Source organism: Planococcus citri, chromosome 3 (genome assembly GCF_950023065.1).
Source record: "Planococcus citri chromosome 3, ihPlaCitr1.1, whole genome shotgun sequence".
Lineage (NCBI taxonomy): Eukaryota > Metazoa > Arthropoda > Insecta > Hemiptera > Pseudococcidae > Planococcus > Planococcus citri.
This window is the reverse complement of record NC_088679.1, coordinates 74,121,334-74,135,470: the sequence shown is the minus strand read 5'-3', so window position 1 is coordinate 74,135,470 and position 14,137 is coordinate 74,121,334.

Genomic DNA, 14,137 nt, shown 5'->3' with positions numbered 1-14,137 from the left:
GTTGATATGTTCAAATTTTTCATTTTAAGGTCATACAATCCGAATATGATGATGATATTTTATTTTCAAGAGATATTTTTTTTTGAGTGCAATTTAAAGCCTGTGTTCAAAGCAGTTTTATGTTGCATGGGGAGATATGTAGTTATGTCATGTAATCAAGAAACTTAAACAGTAACTAGAAACTGTATCATCAAAGTGCCAATTTGGTAAAAGATTTGCGGCATCTTGTGGTGGTTTCATGAATACATGCCTATTATTTGTCATTGCAAGTTTCAATTTATGTACCATCATTATGAGCCCTTATATTGCACAATGTGAAAAGTATATAATACCATCATTTAAAAGTGCCATTTGTAGTGATGATATGATTGCCCATAATTCCAACAAATTACGACTCACTTCATAGCATGCCATTTTTCAGTCACAATTTAAACCATCTGTATACAGTACTGAAATATGACGTTTTTAATGCGCATATTTTAGTTCTTGATAATGAGACATGGGTGGTGTTTTTTGAGTGCAATTTAAAGCATTTCTTTAAAGCACTTTTATGTTACACTGAGAGATATGTAGTTATGTAACATAATGGAGTCACTTGAGCTGTGATTTGAAACTGTATCAATAATGTGCCAATTTAGTGAATGATATGCGGCATCTTATGGTGGCATCATGTGTACATGCCTATTATTTGTCGTTGCAAGTTTCAATTTAAGTACCATCATTATGAGCCCTTATATTGCACAACCTGAAAAGTCTATAATACATCATTTGAAAGTGCCATTTGAAGTGACGAGATAATTGCTCATAATTCCAACAAAATTACGACTCAGTTCATGGCACACCATTTTTTAGTCACATTTCAAACAACTGTAAATAGTATTGATATATGACGTTTTTGATGCGCATATTTTGGTTCTTGATAATGAGACATAAGTAGTACTTTTTCAGTGCAATTAAAAGCATTTCTTTAAAGCACTTTTATGTTAAGTTGAGAGATATGTAGGTTTGCAACATAATCGAGTCACTTAGAAAGTGACCAAAAAGTGTATCTTTAATGTGCCAATTTAGTTTGTGATATGAGGCATCTTGTGGTATTTGGGTCATTCCATGTCAACTCAACCAACGTTTTTGGGTCATGTCCTTTGATTTCGCTCAAATTTTGTTTACAATATCTACCCACCTAGTAAGTAAGAAAGCCGCAATCAGTTTGGTCCCAGCCCCCTCAGGGGGCGGGTGAGGAGGCTTCCATTATTTTCACATTGTCTCGAGGTACTCAACTTCAGCAGCCCATTCCTCCAACACTATGATACTTTGATCAAAACTGATTTCACAGTTCGAAAGGGCATTGAATTTTGAACTTTTTAAGTATTTTGAAATTTTCAAAAGTTGAAAGTTGAACTTTCAATTTGAAAGTTCAAATTTCTAAATGACGCTGTAAGTGGGAGCTACCATTTAAAAGTTTGAAAAAATTTCCATAGATGTACATTTTGATACTTTCTTGAAATATTTAGGTTTCAAGATGGAACTTTTGACGGAGGGGGAGCACCCCCTCCCCCCAATTTTGGGTGAAACTTTCGAAAGAAAATCTGGGGCATGTGATATATCGAATTGTATTTTTTCGGCGACGCTGAACACGAATATTACGTTAGATTTTTGATAGGACCCATCCACGGCCCCCAGCACCTCCCCAAAGGGGGTAAAAGTTCAAAAAAGTGTTTTGTTCGTGCGACACATGGAATAATATGTTTTTGGTGACGCTGAACAGGAATACGACGTCAGATTTTTGATTGGACCTCATCCACGGCCCCCAACAATTTTTTTGGGCTTTTACCTATTGGGGGAGGTTCTGGGGGCCATGGGTGAGGTCGATTTAAAAAAACAATGGCTATATTCGTGTTCAGCGTTATCGAAAACATACTATTTCATGTGTCACACGAATGTTACAATTTTTTGGGGGTTTATCCCCTTTGGGGAGGTGCAGGGGGCCATGGACGGGTCAAATCAAAAATCTGACGTCATATTCGTGTTCAGCGTCACCAAAAACATATTATTCCATGTGTCGCACGAACAAAACACTTTTTTGAACTTTCACCCCCTTTGGGGAGGTGCTGGGGGCCGTGGATGGGGTCCTATCAAAAATCTAACGTCATATTCGTGTTCAGCGTCGCCGAAAACATACAATTCGATATATCACATGCCCCAGATTTTCTTTCGAAAGTTTCACCCAAAATTGGGGGGAGGGGGTGCTCCCCCTCCGTCAAGAGTTTCATCTCGAAACCTAAATATTTCAAGAAAGTATCAAAATGTACATCTATGGAAATTTTTTCAAAATTTCAAATGGTAGCTCCCACTTACAGCGCCATTTAGAAATTTGAACTTTCAAATTGAAAGTTCAACTTTCAACTTTTGAAAATTTCAAAACACTTAAAAAGTTCAAAATTCAATGCCCTTTTGAACTGTGAAATCAGTTTTGATCAAAGTATCATAGTTTTGGAGGAATGAGCTGCTGAAGTTGAGTACCTCGAGACAATGTGAAAATAATGGAAGCCCCCCCCCCACCCACCCCCTGAGGGGGCTGGGACCAAACTGATTGCGGCTTTCTTACTTACTGGGTGGGTAGATATTGTAAAAAAAATTTGAGCGAAATCGAAAGACATGACTTTCAAAATTGACTTTATTTGGTTGAGCTTGACATGGAATGACCCATTTGTCATTGCATGGTTACATTTATGTATCATTATTATGAGCTCTTTTGTTGCATGACATGAACGGTCTATAACGCATCATTTGTAAGTGCCATTTTTAGTGGCGAGATTATTGCTCATAATTCTAACAAAATAACGACTAACTTCATGGCACACCATTTTTTAGTCACATTTCAAACAATTGTAAATGGTATTGATATACGACGTTTTTGATGCGCATCTTTTGGTTCTTGATAATGAGACATAAGTAGTACTTTTTGAGTGCCATTTAAAGCATTCCTTTAAAGCACTTTTATGTCACGTTGAGAGATATGTAGGCTTGCCACATAATCAAGTCACTTAGACAGTGACCAAAAAGTGTATCTTTAATGTGCCAATTTAGTTTGTGATATGCGGCATCTTGCGGTGGTATCATAAGTACATGCCTATTATTTGTCATTAATGGTTAGATTTATGTATCATCATAATGAGCTGTTTTGTTGCATATCATTTGTAAGTGCCATTTTTAGTGGTGAGATTATTGCTCATAATTCCAGCAACATAACGGCTCATTTCATGACATGCCATTTTTTGGTCACATTTTAAAACACTGAATATGGTATTGAAATATGACGTTTTTAAATGCGCATACTTTAATTCTTGATAATGAGACAGAAGTTTATTTTTTTGAGTGCAGTTTGAAGCATTCCTTTAAAGCACTTTTGTGCTACCTTGGGAGATATGTTGGTATACCACATAATCAAGTCACTTAGACAGTGACCAAGAAGTGTATCTCTAATGTGCCAATTTGGTGAATGATATGCGGCACCTTGTGCTGGTATCATGAGTATATGCCTATTAATTTGTCATTGAATGGTTAGATTTATCTATCAGTATTACGAGCTCTCTTGTTGCATGACATGAACAGTCTATAATGCATCATTTGTAAGTGCTACTTGAAGTGATGAGATAATTGCTCATAATTCCAACAAAATTACGACTCACTTCATGGCACGCCATTTTTCAGTCACATTTTAAACCAGTGTATTTAGTATTGAAATATGACGTTTTTAAAGCGTATATTTTAGTTCTTGATAATGAGACATGAGTGATATTTTTTTGAGTGCAGTTTATAGCATTCCTTTAGAGCACTTTTATGTTGAGTTGAGAGATATGTAGTTATGTAACATAATCAAGTCACCTGAGCAGTGATCAGAAACTGTATCAATAATGTGCCAATTTGGTGAATGATTTGTAGCATCTCATGGTGATATCATGAGTACAGGTATATTACTTGTCATTGTAATGTTTGATTTGTGTATCATTATTATGGTCCATTTTGTGGCCCAACATAAATAGCCTATATGGCATCATTTATAAGTGTCATTTACTGGGGTGAGATAATGACTCATAATCCCAACGATATAACGACTCATTTCATGGCATGCCATTTTTGGGTCACATTTTAAAACACTGAATATGGTATTGAAATATGACGTTTTTATAACGTATATTTTAGTTCCTGATAATGTGACATAAGTGATATTTTTTTGAGTGCAGTTTAAAGCATTCCTTTAGAGCACTTTTATGTTGAGTTGAGAGATATGTAATTATGTAACATAATCAAGTCACCTGAGCAGTGATCAGAAACTGTATCAATAATGTGCCAATTTGGTGATTGATTTGTGGCATCTCATGGTGATATCATGAATACAGGTATATTATTTGTCATTGTAATGTTCGATTTGTGTATCATGATTATGGTCCATTTTGTGGCCCAACATAAATAGCCTATATGGCATCATTTATAAGTGTCATTTACTGGGGTGAGATAATGACTCATAATCCCAACGATATAACGACTCATTTCATGGCATGCCATTTTTGGGTCACATTTTAAAACACTGAATATGGTATTGAAATATGACGTTTTTATAACGTATATTTTAGTTCCTGATAATGTGACATAAGTGATATTTTTTTGAGTGCAGTTTAAAGCATTCCTTTAGAGCACTTTTATGTTGAGTTGAGAGATATGTAATTATGTAACATAATCAAGTCACCTGAGCAGTGATCAGAAACTGTATCAATAATGTGCCAATTTGGTGAATGATTTATGGTGATATCATGAGTACAGGTCTATTATTTGTCTTTGTAATGTTCGATTCGTGCATCATTATTATAGTCCATTTTGTGGCACAACATAAACAGCCTATATGGCATCATTTATAAGTGTCATTTACTGGGGTGAGATAATGGCTCATAATCCCAACAGTATAACGACTCATTTCATGGCATGCCATTTTTGGGTCACATTTTAAAACACTGAATATGGTATTGATATGCGCCATTTCAAAGTCCATTCATGTCACTTCAATATGGTTTGATTTCTTTCCATAAAAGTACAAGTTTTATGGCATGAGATAATTGCAACTTTTTTATGTCACGTACTTGATGTCCTATTTGAAGCACTTTTATTTCTTGTCATGAAATGACGCAATTATGTCACTTTTATGTGCCGAGGGTGCCATAAATTTCGTTTTTTGGCACCGTCGGGGTCTCTTCATTCCAATAAAAACTGCCAGAAAGTCACAACTTTTGCTAAAATATTTTGCTCAGTCCCCACAACAGTATTGGTCCTTTTGCTAGGAAATCCCCCCTCCCCTCCAAGGGTAAAAATTTTGAGAAAATCAGCAAAGGTAAAAATGTAGAAGAAATTTTTCAGCAATTTTTCATTCCTGGTAAAAAAAAACATCTAAAATAGACCCCCTCTCTTCCCCCCCCCCAAAAAACACCTTCCTTGGTCCTCCAAGTGATATTGATGCCCTTAAGTACAGATTTCTCTCGTCGTAAGTAAGTTGAAAATTTTTGAAAAATCAAAAATTAAAAATGTAATTTTTTTTGAAAATTTTTCATTTTTTGTCAAAATTTTTCTGAAAACCCACCTTTAAAAAAAAAGCTTTCCTGACATTCTGTACAATATATTTTGTTTTCTGTAGAAAGCCGTTGAGAAGTTGCAAAAAGTCAAAACTGAATTATGTAAAAATGGTTTTGAAAATTTTTCATTTTTGGTGAGACTTCCTCAAGTATTCTAAATTACTCCCTTTTCAAGTAGGTACTCAAGCAAAATCCTCCCTGGATCTCCCAAGCTATGTTGGTTCCTCACGCTGAGCCTCTCAAAAATGAAAAAAAAAAAAAATAAGTACAACATAACTAAATCGAAGTTGATATATTTTTTTTTTATTTTCAAGGAAATTCTGAAAAATTTAATTTTGTTTTTTTGACTTCTTCAACTTTAGAGGGCTTTATGCAACCAGATCAGATAAAAGGAGGTTTTTGCTTGTGGGTGGGGGGATGGATAGTCATTTAAACAAATTCTGACCACAAATGAAATTCTTTCAAAATTTTTATACAGATTTAAAATTTTGTAATTTTATTTTTTCAATTTTGGGTGCTCCAAGAAAAAGACCACCAGAACAGCTCGTAAGAAAACAAGACAGTTTTTATTTGAAAAATAATGATGCAGGGGCAGGGATGAAAATAATTCTGACACAGAAATGGTAAATTTTTAGACAAATTTGATTTTTCGAGCAGTGGGTAAAAATGTAAGTGAACATAAAACCCAAAATTTTATTTTTAAAATCGTACCAACATCTCATCGCCTGACGTGGAAATTACCGTTAAAAAATTTTAATTGAGGACGAAAAGCCTTTTCAAAAATGATGGTTATTTTTTTATTAAAATCTTAAGCAAAGAATGGGTATTTAAAAAGTAAGGAAAAAAACATCTTCGAAATTACTTTATAAACTGGAAGAACAGTCATGACTCATACTGAGCTAAGAGGTGCGAAAGGTGGGGGGTGGGATAGATGGTGCGTCGAAATGATTAAATGCAAATTTTTCATTTACCTAAAGGTTTATCCGAAAGGTCATAAATTTGCGTCGCTTTATTAATATCTCGGGCGCTTTTTTGATAAATAGACGGAGGAAAGACTCACGCGCGCGAGAAGGTACGAGAAAATATAGTTCTCTATTAATATAGTAGATACCGAGTTCGGGGCGATGCTTTGTTTCGTTAATAAGCTTTCTTTTTCTATATAATGAATCGTTTAAAAGTGTATACTGCTGTTGTAGTATACTACCTTGCTCTAGACCTATAGCGACTATCAAGCTAATACAGGATAGGTAGAGGTACCTGGTAGGTAGTAGGTATATACTCTTACACTGTGCGTTTATTAGCTACCTGGGTATCTGCCATGGTGCTTTACTTATACCTTATACTCTATAGTATTTGCGACGCGATGACGTCACGTCGAACTTATATATTAATAAAAATTTCAAACTTTTATCTCATCAGTATGGCCTGGGACGAGGATGAAGAAGAAGAATGGCTACAGAGCTGTGTAGACGGGCGAAGCGATGGGAAAGGTATAACTCGCGCGCGATCCTTTAACTGGAAACTTTTAACTTGGCTGTGCGAGTTTGAAAAGTTCACAAAGGCTGCCGAAAAGTTTATTAATGTATTTGGTGTGAAAGTAGAGAGAAGTTGTAGCAGAGCGTTGGAAATTGCATGCCATATATACCTATGTATATTGTGTGTATAATATGTATGTGTAGGTATTGCGATATACTTTACTTACCATACTTATACGATACATACACAGGCAGACGCGCACGTATATAATACCATCGTCGTTTTACACCTTCTCTCCCTTTAGTATGTGTTTCTGTATACCCTTCTGTATTGCCTTGGCATATTCTTCTTCTCGTCTGGTGTGTTAATTTAACGCGTATGCCGTTTTAATTATATTAAAGTCGGGATATGGTATACGCTGTGCTATTGCTAGATGCGATGCCACACCGCCATCGCGCCATCCTTATACAAGCGTCACTTTTTTATGCTTACCCTTCTGATTCTATACGGTGTGCTATGTCATCTCATGTTGAATCCCTGCGGTGAACGTAAGATTTGTACTATGGTGTGTCGTCTTTTTATTGTACAGGGTGGTGTATTGGGGTTTTGCAGCGGTATCTATACACAACTAGAGTGTTGGTATAGCGTGTAGAAAGTAGAAACGTATACTACAGTACGAGTATATATGTTATGTATACCGATAAAGTTTTCTAATAATTTTGGTGTTTGGTTTTGTGTTTCAGGTAATGGTGAACTTATACACGTATTTCATAACGTATACCTACTTACACGTATACTGGGTGTTCAGTAAAAAAGCGTCGAGTAATTCAACTGACAACGCAGCTTGAGCTACGTAAAATACACGAGAGTTAATTGGATTGCCGATCTATTAATATTGAAGGATACATGAATCGAGTCCTCTAATTTTGCTCAATTTTTTGTTGTAAGTTTGGGAAGTTGAGAACTTTTTTAAAAATGGGAGCAGGAGGGGAAAACGGGGATTTGAATTGAAGTAATAGGATGACTAATCTGTGAATCGCCTGGAAAAAATTTGGGAATTTCTGCGTTCTGGAAAAAAGGAAAGTCTGGGAATTTTGTAATTTTCACTTCAAAATCAGGGCATGTTTGAGAATAAAATCAAAAAAAAATAATTTGAAAACATAATAAATTATTAGATGATTCATTCAAACAGATCTTTTACAGTTGTCAGCGAAAAAAGGAACGAGATAATGCAATGTGCAGGTATGGTTTTCAATTCGTTTCCAATTTTAAAAAATTGTTCACTTTTCAATTTTATTTTGTGATTTTGAGTTCTTCAAATTTACAATCTCTTTCGAGTATCATATAATTACTCCAGAGAATGTTTTCTTTATAATAGGTATGTGATTATTATACATACCTAATAGTAGATTGCTGTTTTATTTGCAAAAACAGATGAAACTAGACTTCAAAAATTGGAAGAAAGAAGAAAGATGAGGGATAGCTGAAGCAGGAATTTGTCAACAAGTAGTTGAGAATTCTAAAAGTGATTTTTGTATGAAAAACTGCAGAATTTGATGGTTTTTGAGGCAAACTTGAAAAATTCAAAGTAATAATTTATCTACAATGAATGAAACCGCATCCTTTCTTCAAAAATTTTGAAAAATTGTCAATTTCGACCGAATTTTTCTAATACAACCGACGTTTTTCTTTTGAGAGAAAAAATTAGATGAAAAATTGACAACTACATCATGTAGCCCTGGGTGGACTTTGTAAATAAAAAAATTAATTCTAAATCATTTAAAAAAATTAATTAAAAATTAATTCTGAAAAATTTACTTGAAAAGGCCACTGACTGTTCAATGATCTTGAGATGTCAGACAGACAGTTCGATGACCTTGGGAACTCAGACAGATAGGTCGATGACATCAAGATACCAGACAGGCAACCAGACAGATCAATGACCTCAAAAAGCCAGACCAAAAGACAGACAACTTTGAAAAAACAGACATGCAGGTCAATGACCTTGATAATTATGGTAAGCAGCAAATGTACAACCTTGGAAGGTCAGACAGAGACAGACAGGTCAGTGCCCTCAACAAACCAGACCAATAGACAGGCAACTTTGAAAAGTCAGACATACAGGTCAATGACCTTGATTTATGGTAAACAGCAAATGTACGATCTTGAAGGACCAGACGGAGACAGACAGGTCATTGACCTCAAACGCCAGATATGAAGACAGTCGGCTTTAAAAATTCAGAAAGACGGGTCAATGACCTTTAGAGATCCGGCATGTAGGTCAATGACCTTAAAAACCAAGACTGGAAGACTTACCACCTTGGGAGACCAGACAGAGAGATCAGTGTTAGAAAAGGAAGACGTATCACCGTGGTCAGCCAGACAGACAGGTCAATGACCTAAAAAGGCCAGACATTTAAGACAGACGACATTGAAAATCTATAAAGACGGGTCAGTGACTTTTAGAGACCAGACATGTAGGAAGTGATCTGAAAAAAGCAAGACTGATAACATTACCACCTTGAGAAACCCGACAGACAGATCAATGCCAGAAAAGAAAGACCTACTACCTCGGGGAGCCAGACAAACAGGTCAATGACCTCAAAAGTCCAGACAGTAAAATATATGACCTTAAAAAGCCAGACAGCAGGGTCAATGATCTCAAGAGCCGGTCAGGTAGGTCAACGACCTAAAAAAAATCAGATAGGAAGACTTACAACCTTGGGAAGCCAGATAGACAGATTAATGACCTCAATACGGCAGACAGGAAGACAGACGACATTGAAAAGACAGATAGACACCTGGCTCAATGATGGTAAGAGGCTAGACAGAAAAACAGACGAACTTGTGCAGCCAAACAAGCGGTTCAATGACCTGAAGATGCCAGACAGACAGGTCAATGACCTCAAAGTGCCAGACATGAAGAAAGATGACCTTGAAAATCCAGACAAATAGGTCAATGGCTTTAAGGGCAAGCCAGGTAGGTCAATGACCAAAAAAAGCCAGATGGGAAGACTTACGACCACATTGAGAAGCAAGCCAGACAGGTTAATGACCTCAATATGGCAGACAGGAAGACAGATGTCATTGAAAAGACGGACAAACACCTGGGTCAATGACCGTAAGAGGCTAGATAGAAAAACAGACGAACTTGTGCAGCCAGACAGACGGTTCAATGACCTGAAGATGCCAGACAGATGGGTCAATGACCTCAAAAGGCCAGACAGGAAGAAATATGACTTTGAAAATCTAGATGAACGGGTCAATGGCCTTTATAGGTTAGCCAGATAGGTCAATAACCTTTAAAATTAGCCAGATGGGAAGACTTATGACCTTGGGAAGCCAGACAGACAGGTTAATGATCTCAATAGGGCACACCAAGAAGACAGACAACATTGAAAAGGCAGACAGACACCCGGATCAGTAACCATAAGAGGCTACATACAGAAAAACTGACGAACTTGGGCAGCCAGACAGATAGGTCAATGACCTAAAGATGCCAAATAGGTGGGTCAATGACTTCAAAATACGTCAGCCAGGAAAGCAGACGTTCTTGGTTCTTGGAAGGCCGGACAGATGAGCCAATGACCTTAAAAGGTTAGACTGGAAGTGAGAGGACGACTTCGGAAAGCCAGACAAATGGGTCAATGACCTCACAATGCCAGACAGACAAACATGCGACCTTGAGAGCCCAGGCAGATAGGTCAATCACCTCAAAACGCCAGACTGGAAGAGGACGACTTTGAAAACCCAGACAGACGAATCATGTAAGTATATTTTGTACGAACTTCCATTCCTGGCGCAGAATCCGCCCCGCCATAACGTCAAATTTTACCCTCAAATTCAAATTAATGCACGCAATTTCAAAATATCAAATCAATATTTAAAACGCATGCGTTGTCCTCATCTTGTCATCTTGTTGTGAGGATGAATTTTTGTTCGTCGTATTCGTCATTCATCGGTAGAAATTTCTACTCCTGGCGCAGAATCCGCCATCACGTTATACATACTCTCAATTGCAAATTTACCTAGATACCTACAAACTCAAATATGACGCACTCGTTGTCCTCATTATGTCATCTCGGCGTGAGGATGATTTTTGTTAGCTCAAAGTATGTACCTACTTATTTGTCATTTCTCTGTACGAATTTCTATTCCTGGCGCAGAATCCGCCATCACGTCACATTATTCTCTAATTCCGAAAAACGCACAAATTGCAATATCAAATCCACATTTAAAACTCCTGCATCGATCGTCCTCATTCTAATCATTGTTAGTATGAGGTTGTTGGGGACCCAGAAAATTGGAAAAAATGGTCTCAAAACCAAGGAAAAATCAAAGCAAATAATTTCTTTGAAAGACTGAGTACTCTGGAGGGCTTAGATTCAAAAAAAATACCAATACCTATTTTGAACTCTACGCCTCCAAATTAATATCACTCAATACCTATATGCCATTTTATTTTCAATTTTTTTTTGTTTTTAAATTAGAAATTCGATCAAAATTGGGAATTTTTATATTAACGAGGGGTTTTGAGATCCCTTCTTGAAAATTATGGCCCATTGCAAAAAATAAGAAAATGTCGCTTAATTTTAGTAATTGTTTCAAATTTTGGCACCTTTTCGTCTCTGTCCTTGAATTTTTTAGAATTGACCAACCAAATCATCTTTTTGTAATTTTGGGTCGCTGTATACCTATCAGGCGAATTATTCGACACTCATTACAGAACACCCAGTACAGTACAAGTTGATAAAAAAAACCACACAAATACAGAACGTTTTCGGATATAAATTGATGTCCTTACACAAAGTACGTACACCTACAATCTACATACATAACTACGTACGATAACACGTGCTCGAAGAATTCGTAAGGTACGTTCTTCTGTTGTGTGCTAATGTCGTTAGCATGGTACACTGTCTCTACGACGTTTCGCTCGTGTAACCCGGCCGTGTGTGTATTAAAGAACACCCGTCAAGATTAAGCGCGCTTCGTGAATTACGGTAATTGTTGAAAATGTCAATTATTAGGATGTTTTCCGCGATTCTACACACATATACGAGTACGTAAACGTATGCCACGGTATATATACCCAAAAGCTATACGTACACCTCCTCCTACGTAACGTACGCTTGCATCACAATGTACATCCCTTTGTGCTAACGCTTCTCATTAGAGAGTCACCGCAGTGCAGTGTGCCTTCTGCCTCATTCTGGTTGAATTCTGAGATGTTGGCGCTTTGGCACGCCAACGTTTGTATTCTGTACTCGAGTGAACTTTGGAGTGTTATAAGAGAAGTCGTGTATTGTTAAGTGAAGGAAATCTTGTACCTACTGAAGATATTGTCCGTGTTTGATTGAAGAGAGGGTGTAAGATTGGATTTATAGCAGCGAAATAATATACATAAATCATGCGATTGTAAGAGAAGTTCATCGTGTTTAGAAAGATTCCCAAATTGCGAAAAAATTTAACAAGTTTGTCTGACAACTGAAAAGTCATTTATTAAATTTTCAGGAATGCTAATTTCACATTTGGACTCACTTTTTTCAAATAAACTCCTAAAAAAGTTCTCACATTTGGAAAAAAATGCAGAAAACCCCTACGACTTGTTTGAGGTATTTTCAAAGGTGCAGATTTTGAATTACTTAAAGCTCATTTTTTTCATTTGAATTTTCCAAGTCCCACACAATAAGGCATTCAAATTGAAAAAATCGGGAAATTTGAATAACCCTCACTTTTTGGATTTTTCAAGGTGGTGATTTAGAATTTGAACTCAATTTTCACACATTTATTGTCTCCCAAATTTCACAATGAATTTAGTCCGGTATATGACAATAGGAGTAATTGCAACCCCCCCCCCCCGCTGATCCTCCGGGATAACTTTTTTCTTAAAGGGGACATCGCAAGGAACATTTTAAAGCAAACTTGCCCAAAAAAAAACTGGCCTTACTTACAAAATGGCGGCCATTTTGATTGACAGGTCAGCCGAAATCGCACATTTTGCGTTTCAACATAGGACTTGCACGAAATTTTTCAAACTTTACAAAGGTAGATCGAAAGATCATGCAAAAATTTATCACCTGCCAAAATTTCAAGTGCTAAAGTGCGTTTTTCGATTTTTGGTGAATTTTTGAAAATCGAATTTAGGCCAAAAATGAGGGAAAAAATCAAAGTTTTACCAAATTGACCAAGAAAGCTGAAATTTGGGATATACCCTATTTTCGACATGCCAAATTGATTGGAAACTGTTTCAACCCGTTTTGAGCAGTTCTGGAGCCTCCAGCAGATTTTTGAGACTCAAAATTCCCACAAAATTCCATCAAATTGGAGTTGTAAAGCTGAAATTTATTCTAAAAACTAATTTCAATACGCTACGAAGTACTGCAGGTGAATTTAAGTCGTTTTGGAACCTCCAGCGACTTTTTGAAAATTCCTGAAGCCTCCAGCAGATGTTTGAAACTTTAAATTTCCACAAAATTTCATCAAACTGAGATGGAGAGTCGAAATTCATTCTGCAAACTAATTTCAACACCCCCTGATGACGATTTCAGGTGGGTTCAAGTCATTTTAGAGCCCCCAGCGACTATTTTTAAAATTACTGGAGCCTCCAGCAGATTTTTAAAACTTTAAATTTTCACAAAATTTCTCAAATGGAGTTGGAAAGCCAAAATGAATTCTGCAAACTAATTTCAATACGCTACGAAGTACTACAGGTGAATTTCAAGTCGTTTTGGAGCCTCCAGCGACTTTTTGAAAATTCCTGAAGCCTCCAGCAGATGTTTGAAACTTTAAATTTTCACAAAATTTCATCAACAGGAGATGGAAAGCTGCAATTTACTCAACACTCTCCAATTTTAACACCCTCTGAAGACGACTTCAGGTGGGTTCAAGTCATTTTAGAGCCTCCAGCGACTTTTATGAAAATTACTGGAGCCTCCAGTAGATTTTTGAAACTTGAAATTTCCCCAAAATTTCATCAAACTGAGATGGAGAGTCGATATTCATTCTGCAAACTAATTTCATCACGCTACGAAGTTGAC